We start from the raw sequence: 13423 nt of genomic DNA, 5'->3' as shown, positions 1-13423 counted from the left end.
CATGGCTGCAGCTTCTGAGGGGATTTAGTCTCCTCTAAGTAAACACGGAGGCAGTTGATACACACCTTATAATTACATTGCTCCGCTCTGCAATTATTACATTTTCCAAGCTACAGCTGCTTCCTACTCATTATCAGGTTAAGAAACTTCTCCTGATAGTAACATGGCATTAGCCCTGTAATTAAGAGGCAGAGACCACCCAGGGACTGGCTTCTCTGAGTGAGGGGTGGATGTGCCTGAGCTCCCAGGTGGCTTTCCATGCTGCAGACTCCCTTTTCCATCACCCCCACACTGCTCTTCCCCCTTCTTTATTATTATTAGTTTTAATGACACGACAGGAGCATCCTCACAAATCTGCCTCCATGGAGGAGATGAGCTGAGTGCTCGGTGAGGGGGATGTGCTGAGCCCTGTGTTTTGGGGACATGGACACTGGAGTTCTCAGGTGCCTCATCCCCAGCTCCAGCAAAGAATTTACCTGATGAATTTTGCATTTTCCCATTTGCAAGTGTGGATTTCCTTAAATCTTTGTTGTTGGAGATGCCTGTTTTCTGCCACCTTGCCCGTGGGTTGGAGGCTTTTCTTTGTGTCTCCGTCAGGACAAGGATCATTTCTGAAAGGTGACATGGAGAGATGCCAGGGAGGCTGTGACGGTGCCCAGCCATGGTCCCTGCAGTGCCCACACGTGTTCCCAACCCCAGGATGCAGCACAGCCCCTCCATCCCCATCCTGGTGGTCGAGCATGAGCTCTTTGAGGGGACATCCCCAGAGAGGACAAAGTGTGTGGGTTGGGGATGAGCCCTGAGCCACAGATCAAGCAATTCTAACCCTGATCCCAATGAGCCAGGTCACTTTTAATTTGTTTGGGACCTCTTTTGGAGAAAAGGGCACCTCTCAGCCCGGGAAGTTCAGAGCACATCACCTCCTGTGCGAGGCTGTAATTTCATGGCACAAGGTCTGGATGATATAATGTGCTTGGGAAGGACTTTGCTGCTGCTGCTGAATTCAGTCCGTGGCATCACTTGACACCTTTAATTAGAGGAAGCAGAGCCAGACTCCAGCTAGAGCAGCATATCTGGAGTGGGATCTCATGGGTGCAATCAAACCCAGGGGAGCACCCCGGGCTGGCCGGGCAGAGCTCGGCTGTGCCCCAGCTCGAGCTGCCACACACATCCAGCTCCCTCCTGCAGCTGCTTTTCTGGCTTGAGGAATAAATCTGGGAACTGTACTACCTGCTGGAGCAGTTTGCAAAGAAGGGGATGGAGCAAACATATTTAAGCTCTTGCTGTGCTCGCCAGGAGCAGCAGAATGTGCGTCTGTGAGCAGAGTGCTGCAAGCCAAGGGACAAACCTCCTCCCTGCGGGAGAGCCGGCAGGTGAGCTCCTGCCTTCCATCATCTCTGGAGCAGAGCAAGCACAGCAGCAGGATGAACTGATGATGAAACAGTGCCTTGCACACCTCAGCATCTCCATGTTTGACTACTGCCTTTAGTACCTCCACCCGCAAACCAGGATGGTTGTGGGAATCACCTCCTCATGGATCCAAGACCAGGAGCCAAACAAAGGCTGTTCCCCAGCACTGGGGAAGCAGTAACAAGTGCAACAAATGCAGGCACAAAACTTCCCTGGATTTGTTTTCAGGTTCACGGGCAGAAAAATCCATGTCCCCAAGGATTTTCAGAGCATGACCCTGTGGCTGCCTTCTCAAACCCCCTCCCCAAAAAGGACGGAGTGACTCTTGGCTTGGGAGGCCACCGATGTCCGGCATTCCCAGCACCTTCACTCCAAGAGGAAACCAGCAGAGAGCACTGGAGGCTTGGGGCAGGACCACAGCATCAGTGGGTGACATGTGCCAGCCGCAGGGACAGGGGAATAGCAGCAATAAGCCGCAGGGTCCCCTCCCCAGGCTGTGCCCACGGCGGGCTTTGGGGGATGCCGATGTCAGCGCTTGCTCCAGAAGCTCCCCCTCTAATGGGACGTTTCCCGTGTTATCCCGACAGCTCTGTTTTCCAGGCAGTTTATCACCCACCTCAAAATCGATGACAGGCCAGAGTGAACCCCTGACCTGGAGGTATAAATTGCCCCTAATTATCACAGTGTCTCGTCATGCGCTGGGTGCTCTGAGTGGGGCTGAGCTGGGAGCAGACCTGCCCTCTGACCCTGCTGCATTTCTCTTGGTTTAAGGGCTTTTCTCCCCGTCCCAGCCTGAAATTCCCCTGGCTGGTGGATTCCACATCATTCCTGCTCCCTCCAAGCCACCCTGGAACATCTGGAGTCACCATGGATGCTGCCAGTGCCACAGTCCCTGTCAGGCTGAGCACAAGGAGGGAGGGAGGCCAGACCATTAAATACCATCATTGCCCTCCTGGGTTTTATTCCCAGTCCTCAGAAACGCTGCTCATTTTCATTTTCTCCAGCCGGTCCATCTTTAAAATGGAGCTAAAGCACACCCCGAGGAGACATCTTTAATTAAAGTTTGAGGAGCGTCAGATAAATAAAGAGGGACCACAATGGCACAGACATATTCCTGGGAGTGATGGGTGCCTGGGGAACCACGGCAGGTTCCCGGGGGAGATCAGGGGAATGCAGCGGTTTCTCCCTGTCTCCTTCCCAAGCCCTTGGCATTTGTTTAGCCCCGGGCTCTGTCCAAGGTAAACGGGGTGTCCGACCCTGCCACCTCTTCCCGCTCCAGTTGCCAGGGGCTGCTGAGAGCCCTGGCAGTTGAGCAGCCCTTGAAAGGCTCCTTTCACTGTAATTAGACATGTAAAAATGAAAAACCTAAGGAAAGGAATTTATGCATCTTCTAATAGCCCTCAAGTGTCCATCCAGCCACAGCCTTTTTTTCCTGAGCTTTTATTTGGAGAGTTGCTATAATTTATGTCATGCAATTAGGTTTTTGTCCTCAGGCTGTGGGAGGAGCATGAGTGTGGAGCAGGGGAAGGAGCCCTGAGTGAACAGAGGGAAAAAGGGCATTGGCTCCAGCGTGTGTTGCCTCTGCTCATCCCAGAGATCCCGGATTCATCCCAGCCCAGGACTGACCAGCTCTCTGGGTCTGAAACAGCCCGAAGTGTGGATCAGAAGAATGATCAAATGGGAGAAAAATTCCCCGTGGAGCCTGGCTCTGATGGGAACGGTGCCCACTCCTCTGGGGTGGCTCCAGGTACAGGGGGGGTTAAAGCCACATCCCTCAGCAGTTGCTAAGTAACCGTGTCCTGTCCTCGGCATCACCCGTCTGCCAGAGGAGCATCGGGGTGGGACCATCTCCCTCCTGCTCCCACCTCACTCCTCCTGCACCGCTGGGGGAGCATCTGGGTGCAGGAGGGGAGAAGAGGGACCGACTGGAAAAGGAATTGTTGAGAGTGTGCATCCCAGAGCCCTGGGGCTGAGCCCTCGCTGCAGCCAGGGGAGGCTGGCACGACTGCCTGCCGTGCAGAGTGTTGCTCCTCTCCTCATTCCTCCAGAAAGGCTTCTCTGGCTGTATTTTCCTGCATGCAGCAGGATAAGCCCGGCAGATAAGCCAAACACGGAGCACAACATGCTTCCTGTGACTATTTGCTTAAAGTCGTGTGAAAATCGGATTCAGAAAAACCCACGGCCCACGGACTCTTTCTTTGCACAGCAAAACCCTCGAACTCGAATCCCCAGAAGAGGGTTTTTAGCTCAATGCCCACTTCATGCCCATTTTTTTGCCCGTGGTCTCAGCGTGTGGGGGCCCCGCTGGCCACGGGCCACCTCCCGGCCCCTCGCTGCCCGACATCTGCAACAAATCCCGGCGGCTGCAGAGCTGGAGACAGCGGCCACGGGCTCCTGCCTGCCCAGGGCTGCCTGCTGGGGAGGCCGGAGGAGACAGAACAGGCAGAGGTGGAAAAAAATCCCAGAAACAGTCGGGAACCGAGCGGCCAAAAGCTGCACATTCAGCAAACGCTGCACATTCAGCAAACGCTGTATCTGGGGTATCAGCAACAGGGATCGCAGCCCGGGCAAGGCAGATCCCAGGGTGCAGGGGCCTCTTATCTCCCCCAGACCTGCTGAGTGACTGAGCAAACACGGCCCCCGCTCCCTCATGGAAAATCGAGTCCCGCCTGCACACACGGGATTTTCTCCTCGCAGCGGGGTCTGAGCCCCCTCCCCGGCGCGGTGCGGCCCCGGCAGATGTGGGAGCCAGATGATGCTCCCGGCTCCTGTCTCTGCCAGAGGAAGAACATCGTCTAATCTCACTCACAGATGGTGCCGGCGGATTCCCCGAGCCGGGGCTGGCACCTCCCGTGATGTCCCCCCTTGTCACAGGTCACCAGTCCTCGGGGGACGCGGGAGGAGCTGCCGGAGGTGCAGGATGGTGCGGGGGGTGTTGATCCTCACTCTGCACTCAGGGATCCTTCCGACAGCAAGGGCAGGGAGATAAATGCGGCTCCCGAGCGGCGCTGCCGCTCCGGGGGGGGAGGCCCGCGGTGCTCCCACCTCCCGGGGGTCTCATCCTGGGCAGGAAAACGCTTGAGTCAAAGAGAAATTGGGTCATATCCCCTTGATTGTCGGAGTAAATGGGACACTGTGTACATTTTATTTACCTTCCTACAGGGCAGATGTAGTGAGCGTGTAATAAATCATTTGTGCAGCTGCTGGGCAACCTCCTGCTGCAGACCCAGCAAAATTCACGCAAACGAAACCTGCCCTAATTACAGCTCCCTCTCCACTCCACTCCTCCCAGCTCCTCATGCACATCCACTTGCTTGTCACTCTCGCTGTCTCGCTCCTGCTTTTTTCCATCTGCTCCTTCCTTCCCCTTTGCTGCTTCCAGAGGGACTCGTGCAGCAGCACCAGCTCCCAGCCTCAGCTCCAGTTTGGATAATGCCAGCTGGGATGGTTTGGAAAAACGCCTTGAGTCCCCTCGGGAGGGCACAGATCAGCTGATACTTCCAAACCTTTTTGGCTGTTTGACCCAAGGTTTCCTCTTTTTCAAGGCAGAGCTAAGAAGTCCCTGTGGTTTAGATTGGATATTGGGAAGAAATCCTTCCCTGTGAGGGTGAAGAGGCCCTGACATGGGAGAAGCTGTGCCTGCCCCATTCCTGGAAGTGTCCAAGGCCAGGTTGGATGGGGCTTGGAGCAACCTGGGCTAGTGGGAAGAGTCCCTGCCCATGGCAGGGAGTGGAACTGGATGACCTTGAAATGTCCCTTCCCACATAAACCATTCCACAATCCTATGATTCTGTGGTATGCCAGCAGGATGGGGAAGAACAACTTGGGATGTCACCTCCCATGGGTGCCCCTGGGGGTCTGGGCAGAACCAGATATTGTTCAGACCTCAGTTTTCTCCAGCATTTCATCCACCAGAGCAAACAAACTGGGTCTGCCTGGATGGGACACATGACAACAGTCTGAAACGAAATTGCAGCAAAAAAGATCCAGATTGGTGTTTACAAAAGCCTTTCTAAGGATAGCAAAGCTCTGGAGCAGATTGCCTGGGGCTGTGCCAGGCTCCCAGTGCTCAGATCTTGTGGGAGCTCAGACAAATAGCTGGGAATCAGCTGGGAGGAGCTGGTCCTGCCTGGGAGAGGGGAGTGGGATGGGGGGGGACCCCTATGGACCCCCAGGATGCATCCTGGAGTCCATCCCTTTGAGAGAGGCTGGCGAGTTGGGGCCTCAGGCTGGTTCCCATAATCACAGAATGATTTGGGTTGGAAATGACCTTGAAACTCATCCAGTTCCACCCCCTGCCATGAGCAGGGACACTTCCACTATCCCAGATTGCTCCAAGCCCCGTCCAACCTGGCCTTGGACACTTCCAGGAATGGGGCAGCCACAGCTTCTCTGGGAAACCTGTGCCAGGGCCTCCCCACCCTCCTAGGGAAGAATTCCTTCCCAATATCACATCTATCCCTGCCCTCTGGCAGTGGGAAGCCATTCCCCCTTGTCCTGTTCCTCCATCCCTTGTCCAAAGTCCCTCTCCAGCTCTCTTGGAGCTTGTTTAGGCACTGGAAGGGGGTCAAAGGTCTCCCTGGAGCCTTCTCTGAAGAACCCAGATTAAATCATCTTCCTGAGCAAAGGTGAGACGGAAGCAGAGACACGGATGGAAGGAAGGTCAGCAGGGACTGCAGCTGAGCCTGAAGGGATGTCCCCAGAGCAGTGGGGACAGGTGGAATGGCTCTCCCAGGACACACTGCTGGGCTCACAGGAACCCCTCATCCCCGGGACACAGCCTGGAGCACCCAGGGATGCAGCAAACATTGTTCACTCAGCGGTGCTTCCCCAGTGGAACTGCATCTGCAGAGGTGCTGAGGGGCCTCGGTCCCCCAGGGCAGAGGGGAGCAGCACATCCAGGGGGACGTGACCTTCCCCCATCCCCTGCCACTGGAGCTGTCAGTGGGGGAACAGCCGTGCAGCACATGTAGGTCCTGCCTCTCGAGCTGCGGGACCTCGAGGTCCTTAAAATAATCCCAGAGAAATAAACAAACAAACAACAAAATTAATGCCAAAAGCAAATGGAGAACAGACTTATTCCAGTCATTTTCTCCAGCAGAGTCTATTCAAAGCCCAGAGAGAGGATGACACGCTGGGCCAAGCCAAACACCCCTGCAACACATCTCAAACAATGGCTTCACAGAGCACGGAGCCAGAGGGAATATTGTGGTCATTCACTCAGATTTTCTGCAGAACACATGCCATGGCACTTCCCAGAATTCATTGTTTAAGCGAGGCAAAGCTTGCCGAAAAACAGGCACTCTTCAACTTTTCCAGGGAGGATGGATGCACTGGGATGCACAGGGAAGAGGGGGGGAATTTCTTTCTTTACCCATTTTGAGGACTGTGTGTAACTGGACTGAAAATCCCATTGACTGGAAACAGCAGTTTCAGGGAGATGGAAACTATTTGCAATTTTGGGCTAAGATCAGACTTAACTGAACTGGGCATTTTTAGCACAAAGTGTTTGGACTTCTCATTTCCTAGGATTAGTTCATCTCTGGAAAGGGAAGGAGGACAAAGGAAAAATGCCACCACCTAAAGCAAACAGTAAATATTCTGTTTGAGTTTGGGAGCGATCCCTCCCTTGCCTTTGCTTTGAAATTTCCCTTGCCTTTAGCCTGGGGCGAGGGAAGGGCATTTGACTCATTGGAAATACTCTCCTTGCTCTCCATGTCTCCCCAGCTGTGGTGCCAACTCATCATTCCTGCTCCACTCTGCATTCCAGCACCCCATTTTTCTAATCCTCTTCTTTGTTTGTTGTGTCTGGTCAACAAATACATCAATGCCAGGGAAGGAATAACCCACTTTGCCTAAAAGAAGGAATTTCTCCCGTGGAAATCACGACACTGTTTGCCCAGAGTCACCTGAACCCAGCTTTGCCCTCACACCCAGCTTGCAGCTTAATCCAGACTAAGATCCAGCCAAAATATTCCTTCAGTTTAGGGCGTAGAGGAATATTTCCTGCACCTCAGGAATCTGGACGCTGCTCTGCAGTGCCGGGTTTCTCCACAGCTGAATAAGACCTGGCAGGAGGAGCCGGCAGAGCCGACCCCAGGGGAGCACTGGCAGGGAGCAAAGGCTGCATTCCATGCAGGAGCAATGCCGGAGGGGCTGCACCCCAGGAGATGCACACGAGGGTTTCAGGGTTGGATTTTGGGTGTCCTCCTCCTCTGAGCTGCAATGGGGATGAGCAACGTGCTCATCCCCCACTTCTGCACAGCAGGGTCAGGAATGGGAAAGAAGCCAATTTCCCTTCCAGTGTTCCTGGGCTCATGGAAACGAAGGAAAACCAGAGAAGGAGAAAAATAAAGGACGTAGGGAAGCTCTGACAAATGAAAGGGCAAGGATTGGGCAAGGGGAGGGAGCCCAGGGAACAAGGAGGCTGCAAGTCGTTGCCAAACCACTGCAAACCCAGTGACGAGATTACACTTGGATGAGGCTCCTGGAAAAACCAGCTGAGGGAGGGAGGCAATCTGGCCAGGGATTAATGAGCACTGAAATCCACTTCCCCTGCCAGTGCCCAGTGGCTGCTGGAGATGACAACCGTGCCTGAGTCAGTGCATTGGGGAGCTGCAGCTGCTCCTGCAGTGGCGCGGGGGCCTGGAGAGAGGCAGGCGGGCACATGGAAGTCACCCAAACCCTGGGATACTCCCCCAGCCCTTTCCCACCATGGCTGGGGAACCTGCAGGGGCTCAACTGACCCCAGGCCCAGAGGGAAGAGGAGAGGGGTGGTTTGAGGCTGGCAGGAGCAGAGCCAGGAATCTTGCTCAGCAGGAATAGCAACGGGCATCATGCGTAGCTTCACCTGAAAGAAGGGCAGAGTGTCTGTGCGTCCATGTGTGGACAGGGAGAGGGCAGAGAGTGTGGTCGAGGTTGGATGTAGGAACTTCTGGACTGCCCAGGGAGGTGGTGGAGTCCCCAGCCCTGGAGGTGTCCAAGGAAGGCCTGGCTATGGCACTCAGTGCTCTGGGCTGGGGGACAAGGTGGGCATCGGGCACAGGGGGGACTTGATGGGCTGGGAGGGCTTTTCCAACCTGAATGATTCTGTGATTCTTCCTGGAGCTGGGAGTGAAGCCTGTGCCATCGAGCATCACAGAGCCTGGGAACCCCCAGAGGAAAGGGAGCACCAATGGGATGAGATGCTCTGGTTTTCATCCAAAAGAGCAGCTCGGGGGGTTCCTGTGAAAGCCCCTCTCCCCCATCCCTTCCCACAGCCTGAGCCACACCAGCCTGGCTGCAAGACAGTCTCCAGTGTCTTCAGAGGGGACAAGCAGGAAGCAGGAGCAGGTTTTGGTGGGGGTCAGTCTCCAAGCAGGAGGTGGCTGTGGCGAGGGAAGAGCCCACACACGCCGGATGAATTCCTGAGGTGAATCTCGGGCTGGGGCAGGACCCAGCTACCCCAGAGAGGCTGAGCCCAGGAGCTCATGTCACCAGCCTCTGAGGACAGACCAGTTCTGAATGATTCAGAGACCAGGCCCAGCAGCAATTCCTCCACAATGACATCCTTGTGGCAGGAAAATCTCTTTTATTAAGGGAAAACCACTAAACAGAAGCACTGGTTTCAGAGAAACAACCATTCCAGGCCCACCAGAGCCAGGGAAGCCAAAGGCCATCCCTGTGAGCCCTGGGCTGCTTCCAGGGGGCTGATGGATGTCAGATGCCCGGCCAGGCTGCAAACACACCGGGCTCTCATTTTAATGACAGTGATTCCCGAATTTCGGGCAAGAAACGTCAACATCAGCTCTGCCTTCCTCCCCCTGATGAAAGGGAAACAGATCTATTACTATTTTGTCAGTAAATGTTTTTCCTGGCTACGGGACCTGCTGGCTCTTCAAAGGCAAGTGAAAATTTGGTTCCATCCAGCTGTTCCCATGCACTGGGAGCGGGGCCGAGGTAGGAAACCAGGGCTGGCTGGGCTGGGACGGAGCAGACGGCCAGGGAATGACAGGCTGGGGAGAAAAACTCATCAATCATTGCTCAGGACCTGCCCTGCTCCCAGGTCTGCCTTCTGGCCACAGACAGAGGCTCTGGGCGCAGAGGCAGCAGCAGGGGGGAGCCCCCCAAGGCCCCTGCCTGGGCAGGGGGTCAGGGCTGGCATCCCTGGGGTGAAGGGCAATGCTGGCTCTGGGGGGGCTCGTTATGGACACCCCACTCCAGCCAAGCTTGGTGCTGAATGACTGGGTTGGATCCTTCCCTTCCTAATCCCCCTGGGAAATAAAGACTGTTGGTAATGGTTCATTTACTGAGCCAATTCCTACCACCTGCCCTAGAAGGGGACTTTGAGCAAGGGCATGGAGTGACAGGACAAGGGGGAATGGCTTCCCACTGCCACAGGGCAGGGTTAGATGGGATATTGGGAAAAAAATTCTTCCCTGTGAGGTGGTGAGGCCCTGGCACAGGTTGCCCAGAGAAGCTGTGGCTGCCCCATCCCTGGAAGTGCTCAAGGCCAGGTTGGATGGGGCTTGGAGCAACCTGGGCTGGTGGAAGGTGTCCCTGCCCATGGCAGGGGGTGGCACTGGATGGGCTTTAAGGTCCCTCCCAACAAAAAACATTCCCTGATTCTATGATTACTCCCTCACTGGATGAGCCTTCTCCCATTACTCACCCAGAGACTCAGCTGCAGGGATATGAAAAGATTTGTCTGAGGAAGCCAAAGGCTGGTCTGCACAAGTAGCCACGGGAAGCCAGTGGCAGAACCAAGGTTTGAGTGTAGACCCAGTGAGCCTTGACTGCAAGAGCATCCCGGGTGCCTCTCACCCTCCTGAATATTCAATGGCCAATCAGTGTTAACAGCTCAGCCTGGAGCCCGACCGAGGTCTGCCCGGCTCTTTCCATCCTGGCCTGGGTATCCACACGGGGCTGCCCGGAGCGAGGCGGTGAAGAAAATTAAATGAAACCTCAGCCGACAAACCTGACAGCGGCCTAATTTGGGAAGGCAACATGCCCCAGGCCCTGCCTGCGGGGCTGGGAGAGCAAACGGCTCTAAACGCTCCAAAAATCCCTCCATCCTGCGCCCGCGCCCCAGGAGACTCACAGCCCCGGGAGCGCTCCGGCTGCTCCCGGATCTGCCTCTCCAGCTGGGAATGTGCCGCACACCGGGACGGCCGGAGCAGTTGGAGGGAGCTGTCACTGCCAGCAGTGCATCACTCCCAGCTAATTGCTTGGGATGACTCTGCAGGGCCATGCCTGGTGCTGCAAACACCAATCCATCAGCCTTTCCCTCGGGAACACGGCGATGGGGAGCCGCTCTGCACCCCTGGGCACGCACCTGGGACAGTCCTTGGGCAGGTGAGGAGCCAGATTTTCCCGTGTCCTGTGCACTGGCTGATTTTGCTGGTGCTGCCTGGTGCTCTGCAGCCCTTCAGGTCTCATCCAGGGGCTCTCCAGCCATCCATCCACAGGCACCACGTCCTCCCCGAGCCTCTTAACCTTGTGCATGTTTTTAAATGATGCCGTTGCCTTTGGCTTGCACAGCATTTTATTTGTTCTTTATAGCCCTGGTCTCACACAGGGTGGATGCTGCTTGGAGAGAAATAGATGCTGTGGGGGGGAGGATGGGCTGGCTCTCGAGGTGTAACCCTGGCTTTGACATTGACTCTCCACAGGCCAAGTGTCCCCTCTGCCTGTAAAACAGGGACAATGACATTTGCCTGCTGCTGGAGAAGCTGGGAGAGGGCATCAACCATCTTAGATAAAAAGCAGCTTTTTAAACAAGGTGTCCCTACAAGTGTGGGGAGAGGGAAATTATAAATCATAGAATCATTAAGGTTGAAAAAGACCTTAGAGATCATCAATTCCAACCATCAGCCCAGCACCACCACTCTATTATGAGCTCATATTGCTCACATTATGAGCACATCTGGGGTGGACAAGGCTCATGGGCCTTTGGGTCACCTCTAGTGCTTGATACAAACACTGACCACAAAGCCCAAGGCAGAGGGGTTCTTCTCTGCTTTCAGGGTCTGAGGAATTTGGCTAAATTCAGCCCAACCTCAGCGTACACATCTGTTCCCTCCAGGGCTGTGTGAGTCACAGAGCTGCTCTGATGCCAGCGAGGATGAGGAGCCAACAAAACACCCTGGCACTTGTTCTTTTCCCTGCCAAGAAAGTTGCAAGAAGTGCTGGATGCTGCTCTTCTGTGCTCAAGAGGTAAGGAAAGGCGGGTTCAGCTCCTTCCCACCTCCCAGGGAGCCAAGGGGATGCTCAGGCTGGAACAGGAGGGATGCACCCACCGGCTGTGGGACGTTCATCACCCAGCTCACTCCTCACCACATGGGACGAGGTATGAGCTCATATCCTGCACCTCTAAAGCCCCTCCCCCCTCAAGCCTTGTTTGGCAGCTTTTCCCTAGATTATTAATTGTATTTCCACATTAATCCTTACGTCCCTGCCTGCCAGTTGCCTCCCTGTGAAACGCCATCAGGCTTTCGCCGTTCTGTCCCAACCATTCCCTTTGTGCCTCCTCCAGCCAAAAACCGGGGTGATGGATCACCTCGAGGCAGTGAACGCAGCACGCAGCTTCCCAAGGGACACCAGGCCAGATTTCTCCACAGTGGCAGACCCCAAGTCATACCTGGAGCCAGCCCAAGCCAGCTGGCCAGCCCAGGAGGAAGAGGAGCTAATGGATCCCACCGGCTCTCACTCAGCAACAAACAACAGCGATTAACACGAAGTGTGAGAGACTAATTGGACATTTAACCCAACTCTGGCACCGCGGGCCTTGTGCTGTAGCTGAAGAGAGGAATGATAGGCCCAGTCCTCAGCTGCAAGGCCCTCTCCTGAGCCCAGAGCTGTAACCAGATACACCCCGGTTGTACCCCAGCTTCCGACAGCCAATTCCCCCCTGAGGGATGCTCACGTTTGGTGAGTGGAGGAACAGGAGGAGAGAGGAGCTTCATGGAAGTTGACATGAATAAAAACATTCTCAATATGGTTTTGTTTGTCTTTTTTTGTTAGCTTTTCATCTCATTTTTTATCTTTTTCCAATTCTCAGAGAGAAACAAGTCTGGAGGGGTTTCAGCTTTCCCTGCAGTGCTCCAAACACAAATGTAGCAGCATCAATCATCTCCATGTAAACAAGCAGAGAACCAAGGCCACTGCACCAAGAGTTAGACTTCCATGATCCAAAATTACCTGCAAACTCCTCCATTTTCTGCCACTGTCCATTATTCAGAGTGAGGCAGTGGGTGCAAACGTGGGAAATCCACGGCAGCTGTGGAGTCACGGTGGCTCTTCCCATAGCAGCAACCCAGAATGGTTTAGATGGGAAGGGACCTTAGAACTCATCTCGTTCCATTCCCCCTGCCATGGGCAGGGACACCTTCCACTATCCCAGGTTGTTCCAAGCCCCATCCAACCTGGCCTTGGACACTTCCAGGGATGGGGCAGCCACAGCTTCTCTGGGAAACCTGTGCTAGTTTTTTACCACCGTCATTTTAAAAAAACTTCTTCCTTAGTAGCCACACCAAATGCCAAATGAACAGTCAAATTAGCCTGACAGTCTTGGACTGGACAATTCCCAAATCCACAGGCACTCTCCCAATAACCACTCCAGCATCCCCATCACACATCAATATCCAGGGGAGTCAGTGTTTGTGTTCTTTGCTGTCCATCAGTTTTACTGATGAATTTTTATTGGAGCAAATGAGCATTTAGCTCATCTCCCCATGGGCCCTTCTCTCCCTGTTGGCCACCAAACATCCTCTCCCCTGTGCCACCTCCACAGCCCTTCCCTCGCTGTTCCTCGTCTCAGTACCAGCCCAAGCCCAGTCTGGGATTGATTAAACACCACCAAGGGGTTCAGGGAAGGGATAAAAATGTACAGACCACAAAAAGAAGGACCAGAAGGAGACTGCAGCCCGCCCTTGGGCAGATAAGGTGCTGGCCCAGCGGGGACCCTCAGCAGCCCCAGGTAAGCAGCCAGGATCCCGTAATGCTTCCCAGCCGTGCGGGGCCGTAATCAGCTCTC

The 13423-nt window shown here is 54.7% G+C and overlaps 1 long non-coding RNA gene across 1 annotated transcript; it reads left to right on the top strand.

The window, feature by feature from the left end:
- The first annotated feature begins 11330 nt into the window (after positions 1-11330).
- LOC113956561 lies at positions 11331-12379 on the top strand. The gene is made up of 2 exons (XR_003530877.1): positions 11331-11604; positions 11924-12379. It is a non-coding gene; the product is annotated as an uncharacterized LOC113956561 (long non-coding RNA).
- The last annotated feature ends 1044 nt before the right edge of the window (positions 12380-13423 follow it).

The sequence above is a fragment of the Corapipo altera genome, unplaced genomic scaffold (genome assembly GCF_003945725.1).
Source record: "Corapipo altera isolate COAL_440 unplaced genomic scaffold, ASM394572v1 107b, whole genome shotgun sequence".
NCBI classification, from domain to species: Eukaryota; Metazoa; Chordata; class Aves; order Passeriformes; family Pipridae; genus Corapipo; species Corapipo altera.
This window is presented reverse-complemented; position numbering and strand designations above follow the sequence as displayed.